The sequence below is a fragment of the Tachypleus tridentatus genome, chromosome 10, assembly GCF_004210375.1.
Source record: "Tachypleus tridentatus isolate NWPU-2018 chromosome 10, ASM421037v1, whole genome shotgun sequence".
In the NCBI taxonomy this organism is placed as follows: domain Eukaryota; kingdom Metazoa; phylum Arthropoda; class Merostomata; order Xiphosura; family Limulidae; genus Tachypleus; species Tachypleus tridentatus.
In genome coordinates this window covers 128,593,457-128,607,651 of record NC_134834.1, presented here as the reverse complement: position 1 = coordinate 128,607,651, position 14,195 = coordinate 128,593,457, and the positions used below count along the sequence as shown (strand labels likewise).

At 32.2% G+C, this 14,195-nt stretch overlaps 1 long non-coding RNA gene across 4 annotated transcripts; it reads left to right on the top strand.

The window, feature by feature from the left end:
- The first annotated feature begins 817 nt into the window (after positions 1–817).
- On the top strand, positions 818–9,921 carry LOC143230282 (uncharacterized). 4 transcript variants are annotated; one of them, XR_013016316.1, is made up of 4 exons: positions 911–975; positions 6,688–6,938; positions 9,172–9,287; positions 9,692–9,802. It is a non-coding gene; the product is annotated as an uncharacterized LOC143230282 (long non-coding RNA). The 4 variants fall into 4 exon arrangements; XR_013016313.1 differs by having other exon boundaries at positions 9,167–9,287; XR_013016315.1 differs by having other exon boundaries at positions 9,167–9,183; positions 9,692–9,784.
- Positions 9,922–14,195: the final 4,274 nt, after the last annotated feature.

The following is a 14,195-nucleotide window of genomic DNA, read 5'->3' as shown; positions in this document are numbered from 1 at the left end:
CTGATAAGGATCTTGATATATAATGAGGTCTTCCAAGTGTAAATTCTTCTCCCTTTGTTCAGATTCCTGGCTACTAGTTCACTTCATGTTAAATGTGATTTTAAAATGGTGTTAATCAGAAAATTTCATAATAGCAAGGCTTATTGTCTAAAGTTGTTCATATTTGAAAATTGGGAATTCTATTAACTTATTGATTCTAATGACTTAGCTCTTGCAGATACTTAGGTTAGAATCAGTATCCTTACCTGATTAGGCTGGATGCTGCCCAGACTTTAGAATGTTAAAACTACTAATATAAGATTTTATAACTATGTAACCTGTCAAGCATAGAAACATGAGTGTGCTAAAAGAGCAACGTTACATGTCACTTTGGTTAGACATGAGTAGTGAGTGATATTGAAGTAGCTTCATTTCCTCTAGTATATTAATTAAGTTTTTTTGAAGTTTTTACACAGAATTATAGAACAATACAATCTTTATTACAGGGTTCACTGTGGCTCATCATTTTACATTTAAATTTTCTGGGGAAAATTTTTTGTAAGTTGTTTTGAACATGGTTTTAGTTTCTGCATCCTGTTACTTTGTTAGAATTTAAATTTCTGCTTTAACAGGACTCCTTAGTTTGAGAATGTATCAAATCTATCTAATCCTTTCAACTTGCAAACACTAATATAGATTATTATAAATTTTTTAAATCAACATGAAAATATGTAACATTATATTCTTCTTAAATTCTGTCTTAAGTTTTAATTTATTTTCAGTTGGGGTGACAATACATGCATATAGTTACATAGTATTCCTTTAACCATCTTAACAGGATGTTGTAAGTGTGGTGAAGATGGGCACATGTCACAAGATTGTCCGTCCTAATGTAGGTGGGGACAGGGAGAAGTAAATCTGGTTGCTTCCAAGTATGGGGAAAATGGACACGTCTCATGAGACTGTAAAAAATCCTGACAGAAGTTGGACATGATGGTAAGTTTTATGTAAACTGTTTGATGTTAAAAGATACTACTATATTTTAGATGTCTGTAAGAAGTTGAAGGTTTACTTGTAAGAGTAATGCATGTTGAAAAAAACGATTAAAGAAAACCTGATATGGAACTTTCTCTCTCATCAGTATTTATTTTCCAAATAAAACCCTATAGTGGAGTTGGCTGCCTTGCTTCCGTAAGGTCTCGGAGGAGGAAGTTGTTCTGACTGGACTACGCATTGGTCGCAGTTTTTAACACATCGCTTCCTTTATCTGGAACTGATGCAACCGGCGTGTATTTTGTATAACACTCAGATTACTATAAGCTACATGTGTACTTCTCTTGCCATCCCTTATGACTCTCAACGGCACTATTTTAAACATAAAGTTCTGTCCCAAGGTTTTTCCATAACATTAGACAGTGTTATTGGTGAAGGTGACACTGTCCACCTTGATAATGTTTTTAGGTTTTAACAGCCATTAATCTTTTAATGTCATTTAAATGTTTTATATTTCTTCATTTAATCTTTTTATTGTGGTTCCACTTTAAGAGTCACAATCTCTCTAGTTCAATTTGAAATTAGAAAATGGCCATAACATTAAATCTCAGAACTGGAAAGGCCAATTTCAGGTGACTAATGCTGTTGTTTAAACTACTGATCATTCGTCTAATGAGTTTTATTCAATTTTGCTACATGTCTTTTTAACACTTTTATTACCTACTTTTTGATAGTGGCTGTAATGACACATATCCCAGAACCAGGACTGGAAGGCCAACAACAGGTGACTGACGGTGGTTCTTGTACTTACCTGTTAGTCTTCTTGGCGGGTTATGATAATTACTTATTATGCTACAGACAGCTCGTTGACTTTGTTATTTCGTAGTTTTTCTCTTAACGTTGTAGACTAGATGTAAACATTGGTTTTATGCTATTTATGTTTTACTTGCTGTTTTGTTATAATACTTTCATGTCCTTTTATGAACTTTACTACATTTACTTTAATTTTACCTTTTTCCGGATGTTAAAGGTAGAATAGCCTAGCTCCTTTGTTATATAAAACAATCAACCAACCAACCACTGAGATATAAAAAAAATTTCCAGATCTTAACACATTGTAGTCAGACTAGTAACAAAACAGACCTCCTATTTCCACTAACAAATCCTTTAGCATAAATATTTCATAAAAAAAAATCTGATCTCTTTTATACAAAATACCTGTAATCTTTACTCAAAATACCTACCTAATTTAGTGAAGATATGAGCGTTGTGTCAAAAGTTAGCATAAATACTTGACATGTGCAAATGTGTAGAACTTGTGTATATTATACTGAGCCTGTAGCAAAAGGATTAAGTTGTAATTTCGTTTTTCATTACTAATGAAATTTGAGTCAAATTTTCTTATTGTTAACTTGTTGTCTTTTCCTCCAAGATAGGTTTTTTCTGTTGTGTCCTTTATCCTTTTCTTTAGTGAACTTGTAAGTTTGATAATTGTTTTTAACATATAAGTTCCATAATGGTTTTGTATGTCAAATGTTGTTTATTAATTTATATTGCTGTACTTCATGACAATTCTAGTGGGCTCTAAGTTCTGTCTGAAGGTTTCTACCTATCTATCTATTTCCTTCCTTCCTCCTCTTTGGGATCATTTTCTTCAGATTGGTCTGTTCAAGATTTACTACACAAAGGGGCTGCCAAATGGGTGTTACTCATTCCCCTTGAGTGTAATTCCCATCTAATTGTTGTCCCTCAAAAGACAGATGTTTGGAGACCTGTTATAGAATTGTCCAAGTTGAACTTTTAACTGAAGTCACTGTGCTTTACCATGGAGTATTACCTCTCACTCACAAGAGGGTTTTTTTCCCTGGAACTCTGAATGATCAAATCATGATGGTTGCTTATCTTCATATACCAAGTGTGGATTGGGTGAGGGAGCTTTCCTCAATTCCCAAGAGATTTCTGGTTGGTTGTTTATTGAGGAGACTTCTTTCCATTTGATATATCCTGGAACGTTTTGCAGTTTATTGGACTCTGTATTATTTCCTCTGCAAGGTGGTTTGCCAGGTGGATTTGTGGTTCAAACTGATTATTCCACTGTTATCAGCTATATCACTAAGCAAGGATAACTAAATTTAGATCTTTATTTTCAGACTATGAATCTTCTTCACTGGGCCTACTAGAACTACCTAGTAGTCTTCACTTATGTATCTGCACTCAAATCAGACTCTTCTTCAGAGTCTTTTTCCCCTTATCCAGATGACAACTTTTTTCTTTCTCACTACTCTGTATTGGCCTGCTCAGACATGGTTCCCTCTACTTTCGCCTTTACTGGAGCAACATTCCCTGGCCTTTCCTTTGTCTCAGTCTCTCCTCTGACAATTGTAATCAGATAGTTCATACCATTGTCACTGAATTCCACTTGCTCATGTGGCTTTTGCATCAGCATCGACTTGCTCATCATGTAGCATCTTTCCTCTTCCATTCCATTCTTCCTTTCTCCTTGTCTTTATACCAGAGGCAGTGGTTTTCTTCATATCTTGGTCCATTTGCTGTGGCTTTCATCCTTCCTGTCCTTTTGTATATCTTATTTCCCAGTTCTTTGCCTGGTTGTTTGATCAGAGTTTGTTTGTATCAGCTGTTACAGAGTAAACTTCTTTTGTCCATTTGTTCCCTAAGATGTTGTGTGGTCCATAATACCTCGATTCATGTTGTTATTTCTGTCTATTTATTCCAAGGATTCCTATGTCCCCATTGTACTCACTGGTTAAGTTTATCAACTTGTATGATTGCTTATTGGTTTGTCCGTAGAAGGTCGCCAATAACACAATGTTTCTTCTCATCATATAACTATCACTTTATCTGTTTGCCAGTCTTTGGAGGATATCATTCAGGCTCGAATGTGAATACCTCACTACACGTTTGTTGCACATTATATGCATGACCTAGGATAGGTATTGTTTGCCTTCTGTGATGATTCTACACGTCTCATCACCTTTGACTGTGCTAGACCAGAATATTACTTTTCACACATATTTTAGTTGATAAATAATGTATTTCAGGGTCTCGCATGCTGACAGTCTCTTATATGGTCAGATGTGCTCCATGTTATACTTGCACTAGAATTCAATAATTATATTGATATGGGATGTTTCTGTAAGTCTGTAAAACTACTGGCAGCTTGTATATGTATCTCTCTCCTCACATAATGTAATGTATGTATGTATGTTGTTTTTTCTGCCCATCCCCACTCAGGCTTTATCTGCTTTTCAAATAGGGAATTATGCACACCCCATTGCACTGTCCTCAGTGTGTTGTTCTTCTGGCCTCCTTCTTTGCTACGTTTCTTCTAGTGGAGAATGGGAGTCCTTACCACTTCTGGTTCTAACTTGTCAGAGTGGTAGGTCATAAAAGATTTCTTCTTTCGAGTGGGTGTTGGAAAACCACTTTCTAGCCCATGTGTATCCACTAAGTGAAAAGAGAGCTGTAGTTTTTTCTTATGGTTACAGTACAAAATAATGAATTGTACAATAATATTCAGTATCAAGATGCTGCTCCTGGATGTTTTTGACTGAACAGATCATATGTTTCTTATGCAAGGCACTTCTGGATGTTTTTTGCTTAGGCAAACTGCACTTGGCCTATCCAATACATTTTGTGCTTTTCAAGCCCTAGCTACTTATTGCTGCTTTTTCTCTAGCTCATTTACTGGCATTATGATACAACTCACTGTCACTATGTTTGGTATTGCATCTTGTTTCTTATAATTGATGTGGACAGAGGTCTAGTTATGAATCCTACATGTCCAGGGCACTTCACCCTGATGTTTTTTTTTATTGCTAAGTCTTATATGAGGTGTTTCCACTGGATGTTTTTTCCAGATTGACGACACTTGGCATAAACAAATGTAACCAAAGGCACTTTCCTTAACATTGCATACACACAAGCCTTCCTATTTTTCTCAACTCCTTACTGTATCTTGTCATAGTTATCCAGTATTTCCTATAGTGATTCAGTGCTATATATCTTTTATTGTGCCTGTCAATTCAGTTCAGACCCAATTATATCACTATTTATTCCTGTTCCAGAAATAGTGTGGTATCCCATCAGTACACTTTCTTTTCATATTCTAGTATACCTGTTCTTTCAGTGCAGTTGATTTCAGTTTGGTGTACTCGATTGATGTACCTTCACTAGTCCTTCCAACTTGGCAATGTATGATTCCAGCTTCAGTGTGTGAGAGGAAGGTTGTAATGTTTCAGAATCTAACACTTTCTTAATCTGAAAACATACTCCCAGTAACTACTTATATTCTCTCATCTACTTTTACACCCTTCCTCTCACTAAGATTCTTGGGTTTATAGTTTGTGCCTGCACAATTTTAAAAGTTAGGATTGTTCTTGAATAGTTGAGGGAGCTACCTGTATGCTTGATGAGAAGTAGTCGCATTATCAGCACATATTCTGAAATGGTGCAAAACTGATTGGTGCAGTTTTACAAAATATTTTTTAACAATGCTTAAATGGCAGACCAGGATTAAGAAAGATTTAGGTGAGGGGAGGAAGATAAGTACCTATCAGAAATACATTTTCAAAGAGTGAGAAAGTATTAACACTCAGATATCATGTGATAATTTTTTGTAGTGTTCTTCATATGATAGAGTTGAATACGTCCAGATCCTTTGTGGTTTTGAAGAAGTTGACTATTTGAGACATGATCATATGTTTTTGCAATTTACCAGTATGTCTTTGTCTTGATGTATCAACAACAGTTGGTATTCACATTGTTGTTGATAAATGTGTGTTCACAAAGAATGTCTTCGAATAAATTGTGACTACAAAAGTACATGTTTAACCTTTTTCACTAAGTGGATCAAAGTACACTAGTCAAATTTTGAGCATTATTTCAAAATTTTATTAAGCAACATTTTTACTACAGATGTTAATGAAGTTGTCATCAAGACATAGCTTGTAATTTATAGTTTAGTATTTTATATATATTAATTTCTTAATTTAAAAGGAAATGTAAAGAAAAAAGTTAAATATTGATTTTGTTGTGTCTAGTTGTCTTATTGCTCAGTTAATATTTTATTATGCCCACCATACAACATGTACAAGTAGCCAACTAATTAGAAACGCAAATTTGAAATACATACAAGCTAAATATGAAATAAGAATTTTGCACCTTTAGCAGATTCATAAAAGTAGGTATCTTGTAAAATCATAGAGTGGTTTCTCCCACATCTTTTAAAAGTTCTTATCTAGTCCCACATACTACTCTTTAACTCCTGTTTATAACCAACAGAGAGATTTTTTTCCTTTACATTTCCACCTGATTTTGTAGTGTTTCTGTCAGAGCTATTTAAACGTTAGCTGAAACTTCAACTTCAGATGAGAATGTCACATTTAGAAGATGCTATATCTCTTTCTCACTGATGTTTTTTTCCCCTTCAACTTTAGGTGCTTTAGTTTTTGATGTTTCAGATTTGGTTTGCTAATTTTTATTAAGTAAAATATATATATATATGATGACGGAATCCGGCGAAATATCATTTATATGTGTGTGAAACTTAAAATTAATGTTTACAATACTATTTTATTGTCAATTAAAGTAATATGCATGCTAAAATACAAATACAACTTAAAAAACATTTTTTAGTTGAAGATTATGCAGATGTTTAATTCATGTTTTGTTTTTTGTTTTTGCTGATTTACCTAGGTAAATCAAGGTCACCACCTTGAAAAACAAGATGTTGAAGCAGTTGTGGATGGAATCTGCCAGGAAAACCTACTAGAAGTGGATATTACTCATTTTTTTGCAGATGATCTGTGGGCATGTAAAGACTTCAAGGTTACAATGTCTCTGGAAGAGACTTGCAAGTCATTTGAAAAGAGTTCCAACAAAATTGTTTTGGAGCAGGATATACACAAGAAAGATGGAGATGCCAGTATGATACCAGAAGGAGAAAGGTGTGTAATTAAATATATGTAATAACAATTAGGGTACTATGTAAATTTGTGAGTTATCACCCACAATAAGCCATTTATCATTATTAAAGATGTGCATGTAAAAGTAAATTCAGTCATGGAACAAGATTGAAATTAAACAACTAAAATGAAGAAAAGTTACAACATTAAAACAGTAATTATTTTAGAAAACATCATTTTCAAACCACATGACTAAAAGTAAGGTTGAGGAAAGTTCTACAGAAAAGCATTTAAAATTCATTCTGAGGGCTACTAAATATAGGCCTTAGATCTATGCTTTAAACTTTTTTTTTTGTATTATAACTTGATCTTTCATACTTTACTTTTAATTTATATGTACAAGTCAAAAGATGGTGTCCACAAAAGTTATTGTTAATGCTTCCTTTGTCAGCATTAACATTTAAAATTGAATTTATGTAATCTTTGAGAATATACCAATGTTGATTGCACTTTATGTTGATAATGCATGCAATGTTAATGCAGTGGTTTCTCGCTGCAGTTGCAAGTCATGGTGCAATGGGTGACATGTTTAGCACTTGTTTAGTTCATTATAGAGAATTCCCAACCATTTGATAGATATGCATATATCAAAAATACAATTTAACATTTACAACTATTTGTGCTAGGGTGGTTACCCTAATAAACCAGGAAAAGGAAAAATAATGTAATGGAATGGAAAATAAGATTATTGTTAAAATAAGTAACAGAGAATAATAAGTAATTTCTTGAAGTTTGCATTCAAATCCCATCATGCTCATTTCACATTGGAAGTAGTTTATGTAGTTTGTTATGTATTAGTTCTAATTGTATTGTGTTGTGAATACTCTTCTTGTTTTGTTAAACAGAGTCTGCCAAGTGTGATAATTAATCTCAACAAATTGACTGCACTTATGTAATTGAATTATTAAAACTTACAAATCTTGATTGATGCTTCATGTAGTACATTTTGTACGTGGAAGTTTTGTAAGTTATTTATGTGGTTAGATAGGTTTTTATGTTTGCACGTGCATATTATGTCTGTGCATCCAAGCTTGATATTGTGTTGAGAGTAGGGACTATTTTAAAGAATTTTTCAGAGCTGTAGAAACAATGGGTTAAAATGTATACAATATTGTAAAGTCTTTTAGAGGGTTCTAAGTTCTAAGCATTATCTTATGTATTTTTGTTATTTGAACTTTGGGATACAAAAGTTCATTTTTGGATTTAATGAAAATTTTAGTAAAATTGTACACTTTTGTATTAGATGTGAAGGAAACTTCTCTTAAAATTTTATCTGAAGATGCTGAAGTCTACATTTTATTGTAACATCCATTATTATACATAAAATGTGATGTACAATTGTTATTAAAATTTATTGCTTTAGCAGGTATCTGGGATTTGCATGTAAAAGTGCAATTGCACAACATCCAATTTCTTAATTGTAATGTGAACTTTAGAACTACATAAAATTGCATGGTATAATAGCTCCTGGTTGAAGAAAGTTGAAATAGAAACAACTCTCAACCAAAATTAAACTGATGAATAAGGAAGCCAAAAGAAAATATCAAACTTGCTAGTGTGTGAAATAATTTGCCCCAGAAAATCTAAAGTATTATTCATTATTCAGGAGACATGAATTAAATGTATAATATGACCAAAGAAATTATATTTAGTTGTCTTATTCTTGTAAATTAATAATTTAAATCCCCATGGTCGGTCTTTTATTTTTGTTATTTTGTGAAATTAAATTGCTGTATATGTGCATCAGATTTCACTTTGTTAGTATTTGTAAGATGCAATAAATTAATATGTAGAAAAGTAGGGAAAAGTTAAGTGACTACTCTGTATTATGCTGTTTTGTTTTCCTGTGAAAATAAATTAATTCTTGTTACATATCCTCAAATTCCTTGTGTAGTACTAGAATATTGTTTATTAAAATATAGTTTATGTTGAAGGTTAATTTGCATTATTTGAGAAGCAAAGAAAAAATTGTGCTCGTTTTTGATGATCATTGAGCATTCTGTATCTGAGTATGATCTCATATTTTTATTTTTCTATCCTGTTGTTTCCTAGTGGAGGATAAATTTTCCTTTGGACCTTCTACAATGCCATCATCCTTGTGAACCTTTCCAACAACTTTATTCAAGCATTAAACAGAAATTCACAAAAGTTTATCAGACTTTCTTCCATCCCATTCCCTCACTTCCAGACTTTTTTTTTTTTCTTTTCAGAACAGCAGGTGCACCAGGTGACATTACAGTTTTATTGAGCTGAGATAATAAGAAAATATATAATTTGAGTGAGATTAGGTTAACCTCATGAGGCTACATTTCTGTAATTTGTAGATTCAAGGTATTTATTACTCTTTGTTTGAAAAATATTTTTTTTTGCTAGAAACTGTGAGTTTCATTGCCTGTAATTATAATTATCATTTTCTTTTTACAAATTGTTCCATAAAACAAAAGTTTAGAAGTATGAGTAAAAAGTTTGCGAGACAATGACAAGCTATTTTTTGGTAGTCATGAATCTAAGGTTGTGAATATTCAGTATAGCTTTGCTTCAAAATAAGCAGAGGCATTTCATAAATTAGGGAATTTTCTTGATTTGACAGTTAATTTAAATTTATTAAAGCTAGCTTTTGTTGTTTCAACTTCAGTGTTTGCTTGTAATTTATTGGTTTTGAATATTATTATGTGCAATGTAAAATGAAATGTATAATTTTATTTTCCATTAATTTTCTTTGAAATTTATTCAAGGTGGAATATAATGATGTGGCTGGAGGTATAAATAAACAATCAGATGATAATGAAAATGCAGAGAAGAGTGAAAGAGACAGATTCTCAGATGGAACTTGTGCCTCATCAAAACTGAATGGCGTGATGTATTTTGTAGTTCACTATGAATGTTTTAAAGCATAAGTATGAAATATAATTGTATGTAACTTATATTTGAGGTACCACTAAGTAGTCTAAAATGACTTTCAATAGCCTAAAACATATACTGTTAGTATCTTTTGAACTTCAATACATTTCAAAGTATGAAAAAAAACTCATTTTGCTTGTAAGAGCTGATTCAGTTTTATATTATTCCATGTCACATATTTGAGAAACATTCTCAACAACGTCTAGTTGAATTTGATCTATACTTGCTCTGATAAAGGTAAAGATTGAACTTATCATGCATGAAAAATTTATTTTAAAACCTTTTAAGTAAAATGGACATTTCTGAATAGCAAGAAACATGACATTGTTTTATGAAAGGTTGTACAAACAAACTTGCTGTTCAGTTTTTGCTGTTGTATATATGGAAATAACTGCATTACATATACATGTTCTAGAATAAAATTGTTCCTGTATTTAGTGATGAAAGTAGTGAAGTTATTTGAGTTTTTAAAGTTATGTATTACATGTTTGTTTTATTTTTTCACTACTAAGTTAGCTACTCTTTATATTAATGTAGAAAGCTTTCTTTACTTTTGAACTTGTATTTCATTCATGACATATTATGGATTTGCTTTTCTCAAACATAAAATTTAGCCCAATAGTAACCCACTTGCAATCTGTCACTGAATATGCTTGATCTTTGAGACATGAGGTATTTTAATGTGATGGTCATTCCCATTAATCATTGGTAAAATAGTAGCCCAAAGTTTCTGATCAGTGTTTTAGAGACCTTTAAAACAACATTCTTAATATTATAGGATTTGACTGTGGTAGTAATGGGTCTTTTGTCTTACCATGTTCTATATATATCCTTTTTATTATTTGTTTAGTAAGTATGTGTTGTATAATCATTACCTAAGTTAGATACAGATAATTGTAAAATTTTTACAATAGATAATGACTTATCATTATAACATTTTTTGGGTGAAGATATAAATCTTTAATTTCCTTTAAATAAATAAGCTGTAGCATTTAAGTTAACAATACTTAATTTATATTTAGTCACATAATAGTACTAGAGAACATTTATTATGTTGAGAAGAGGTTAAAGGATTGAAATAAATTATTTAATAACCTGTTTTTCAATGTTAATAATATAACAAACATAATAACAAAAGTATTACTCAGTCCATAGAACATGGAAATAGTATGTGCATAGTTTTATTTTAAAATTGATATTTGTTAAGACAGGCACTTAATTGTTTTCTTCTGTTGTTATATTATGGATGTAAAATGCTTATTTCTGTTCCTTATGTTATATTCTAATTATTATTTTCCGATTCTCCAACTTTCCAAATCTGAAATTTAAATTTGTGTTGAATAGGGATCGACTTCTCTCAGTGTTCTTTTGAACTTGTATTTCATTCATGACAAATTATTTATGGATTTGCTTTTCTCAAACATAAAATTTAGAAACATATACTGTCAATAGTAACCCTATGTTGCAATCTGTCACTGAATATGCTTGTTCTTTGAGACATGAGGTACTTTAAAGGTTTGATGGTCATTCCCATTAATCATTGGTAAAATAGTAGACTTAGCCGAAAAGTTTCAGGTTTGTGATCAGTGTTTTAGAGACCTTTAAAACAACATTCTTAATATTATAGGATTTGACTGTGGTAGTAATGGGTCTTTTGTCTTACCATGTTCTATATATATATCCTTATTATTTGTTTAGTAAGTATGTGTTGTATAATCATTACCTAAGTTAGATACAGATAATTGTAAAACTTTTTTTGTAAGGAAGATATTTGGTGGGTTGTGTACATAAATCAAGCTTTCCAGTACACCATTTTAAAATTTAGTATAGAAATTTAAACCTCTTGTGACATCTGAATTGCTCACCAGTGTGGCTGAATCTGCTATAATATCCAGGTTTATGGAGAGTAAATTCTGTATCTTATTTCCTCCTTACAAAATTCCACACAACACATGATATCTGGTTCTTAGTTTTATAAAGGTGTCTTCTCCATGGATATCTTGCATTCTATGGACAGATATTGTCAAATAAGGCTTGTTTAAGCTTGTTAGTCACTATAAGCTGTTTAAGTTAATATGAATAATTCTACTATTTTATGGAAGAGGGACAGTTCAGCCAACCTTCTAAACTCTGTATCTTCATAGCTGCTTACTATTAATAGACAAGTTCTTTTGGCAGTGAATTTTATTTTTGATGTTAATAAATCAAGATTTTGGGCTGTACCCTGTATACTAGAAATTGTGACATCCTTTTCTAGCCTACCACCCAAATTCAATTTAATTACATTGCATAAGAGGGCCATCTTTTTAATCAAGTTTTATACATTTCTTTATTGGTATATTGAACTGTTTTTTTTTAGTTTAGTGTTGATGGTCATTTTTACCCTTTAATAAAATATATTCAAAAGATCTGTTATATCTTTCAACTGATTTATGCTAAAATATTTAGATTAATATTACAAAACACAGATTTTTTTATGCATTTTTTTAAATAGAAACTGGTTTTAAGAAAATCTCCATTAAAAGAGAAAAAGTGTGAAATTTCTCTAATCCAAGAAGGTTTGTAATAATAATAAGCTTTGAATGCATTGTATCTTGAAGGTATCTTTAATATTATTGTGAGAGTAACATCTTCATGAAGGGTAGTTGTTTTGGATGGTATAATCACTGTTACTTGTGAGACTATGCATATTTATTTTACAGACCAAGAATGTAAAATTACTAACTTCAGTATATTAAGAGACAGTTGTCCTCAGACTTTTTTTTATTATTATTATTATTCTCTACATACTCAAAGTAAATATCAGTGAAAGCACTACTCTTATGTGAGATCAGTGGTTAACTTAATTTGAATGATTATTCATATCTGGATTATTTCATTTGGTTCATATATTGGCTAAACTTCTCTGTTAAGAGAAACAGTTGCACATCAAATTCCTTCTATAAAATGCTTAACAGTTTAGTTTTTGAATGGTAATTTTCATTGTATCTATGATAGTGCTAAACTTAATTACACAGGATGAGAAGGCTGATCGTGGAGATCACATAACTTTACAAACTTTCTTGTTGGGGCAAAAGGACCTGTAATTATTCCAGTATGTTTAGCTGTTTCTTACTTTGATAAACAGTTGTTGTTCAAAAATGTGGTTGTATTAATATTTGGATTGTAAATCTTTATAAGTCTAGTATATTATTTGTTTTGAATTTCACACAAAGCTACATGAGAGCTTCCCTAATTTAGAGGGAGGGCAGCTAGTCATCACCACCCACTGCCAATGTTTGGGCTACTCTTTTACCAACAAATAGTGGGATTGACTTTTACATTATAACATCCCCATGGCTGAAAGGGCAAGCATATTTGGGGCAACTGGGATTTGAATCCGTGACTCTCAGATTAGGTCAAACACCTTAACCCACCAGGCCAGGTGGGTATATTATTTTGTTAATAATGCTGGTTTTATTGCAGTGATTGTTTTGTTTTTCCCTAATCACAGCTTTAACATTGTGAATAAGGAGATGGTACAGAGTGGTCTGGGGTGTGGTGTTGGGACTCTGTTCCTTTCCTAAGTGCTGTGCTGTGCAAATTGTTCTGCTTCTGTTAAGAATATTTAAGATATTTCTCTTTGAAATGTTCGTTGTTTTGACTTTACAGTGTTTAATCTCGTTGTTATATAATATTTTACCTTGCAAATGACTGATAATATAATCTCAAGTGTGAGCCTACCAGTGACAAATTTCACTGTTGAATTGTTTGAAATCTTCTATGTGTAAACTGGTAGACAACTGCCAGGGAAGTAAAATCAACAGAATAAAATAGCTCGTGCTCATTTTACACTTCACTGTGTCTTGCTGATCTAGATATTTTCATAGGCGGGTACTGGAAGGTAATCTGTCGTCTGGCCTTGATGTTTCTCTTAGAGCAAAGGTTTCCTCCTTGCACACCTCCCATGTAAGTTAAACTTGTGCAGTCTCTTTCTGATTGTAGAGGCATGCACTTTCACATCAACAGTAGCCAGAACCTGCTGTAAATCCCGTGCTGACATTTTAAAGTGTATGGAGACCTCCTATAGCATCTTCTAAGCTGCACCATGGGCATGTTGGCAGTTGTTTTGAAAGTCCTCCACTTGTAAGACAGTGGAATGGCTGATTTCAAAATCTTTTGGGATCTTTTTAAATCCTTACCAGACTCATAAGCTGCTACAATTTTCTTTCTCAGGCCTCAGACAGCTCTTTTGCTCTCACCATGGTGCTCAATCTCACTCCAACAGTCAGGCATGTAAATCATGCAATTTAAATCATCTCATTCTTATATTGTCTATATGTGTAAGTTATGGTCATT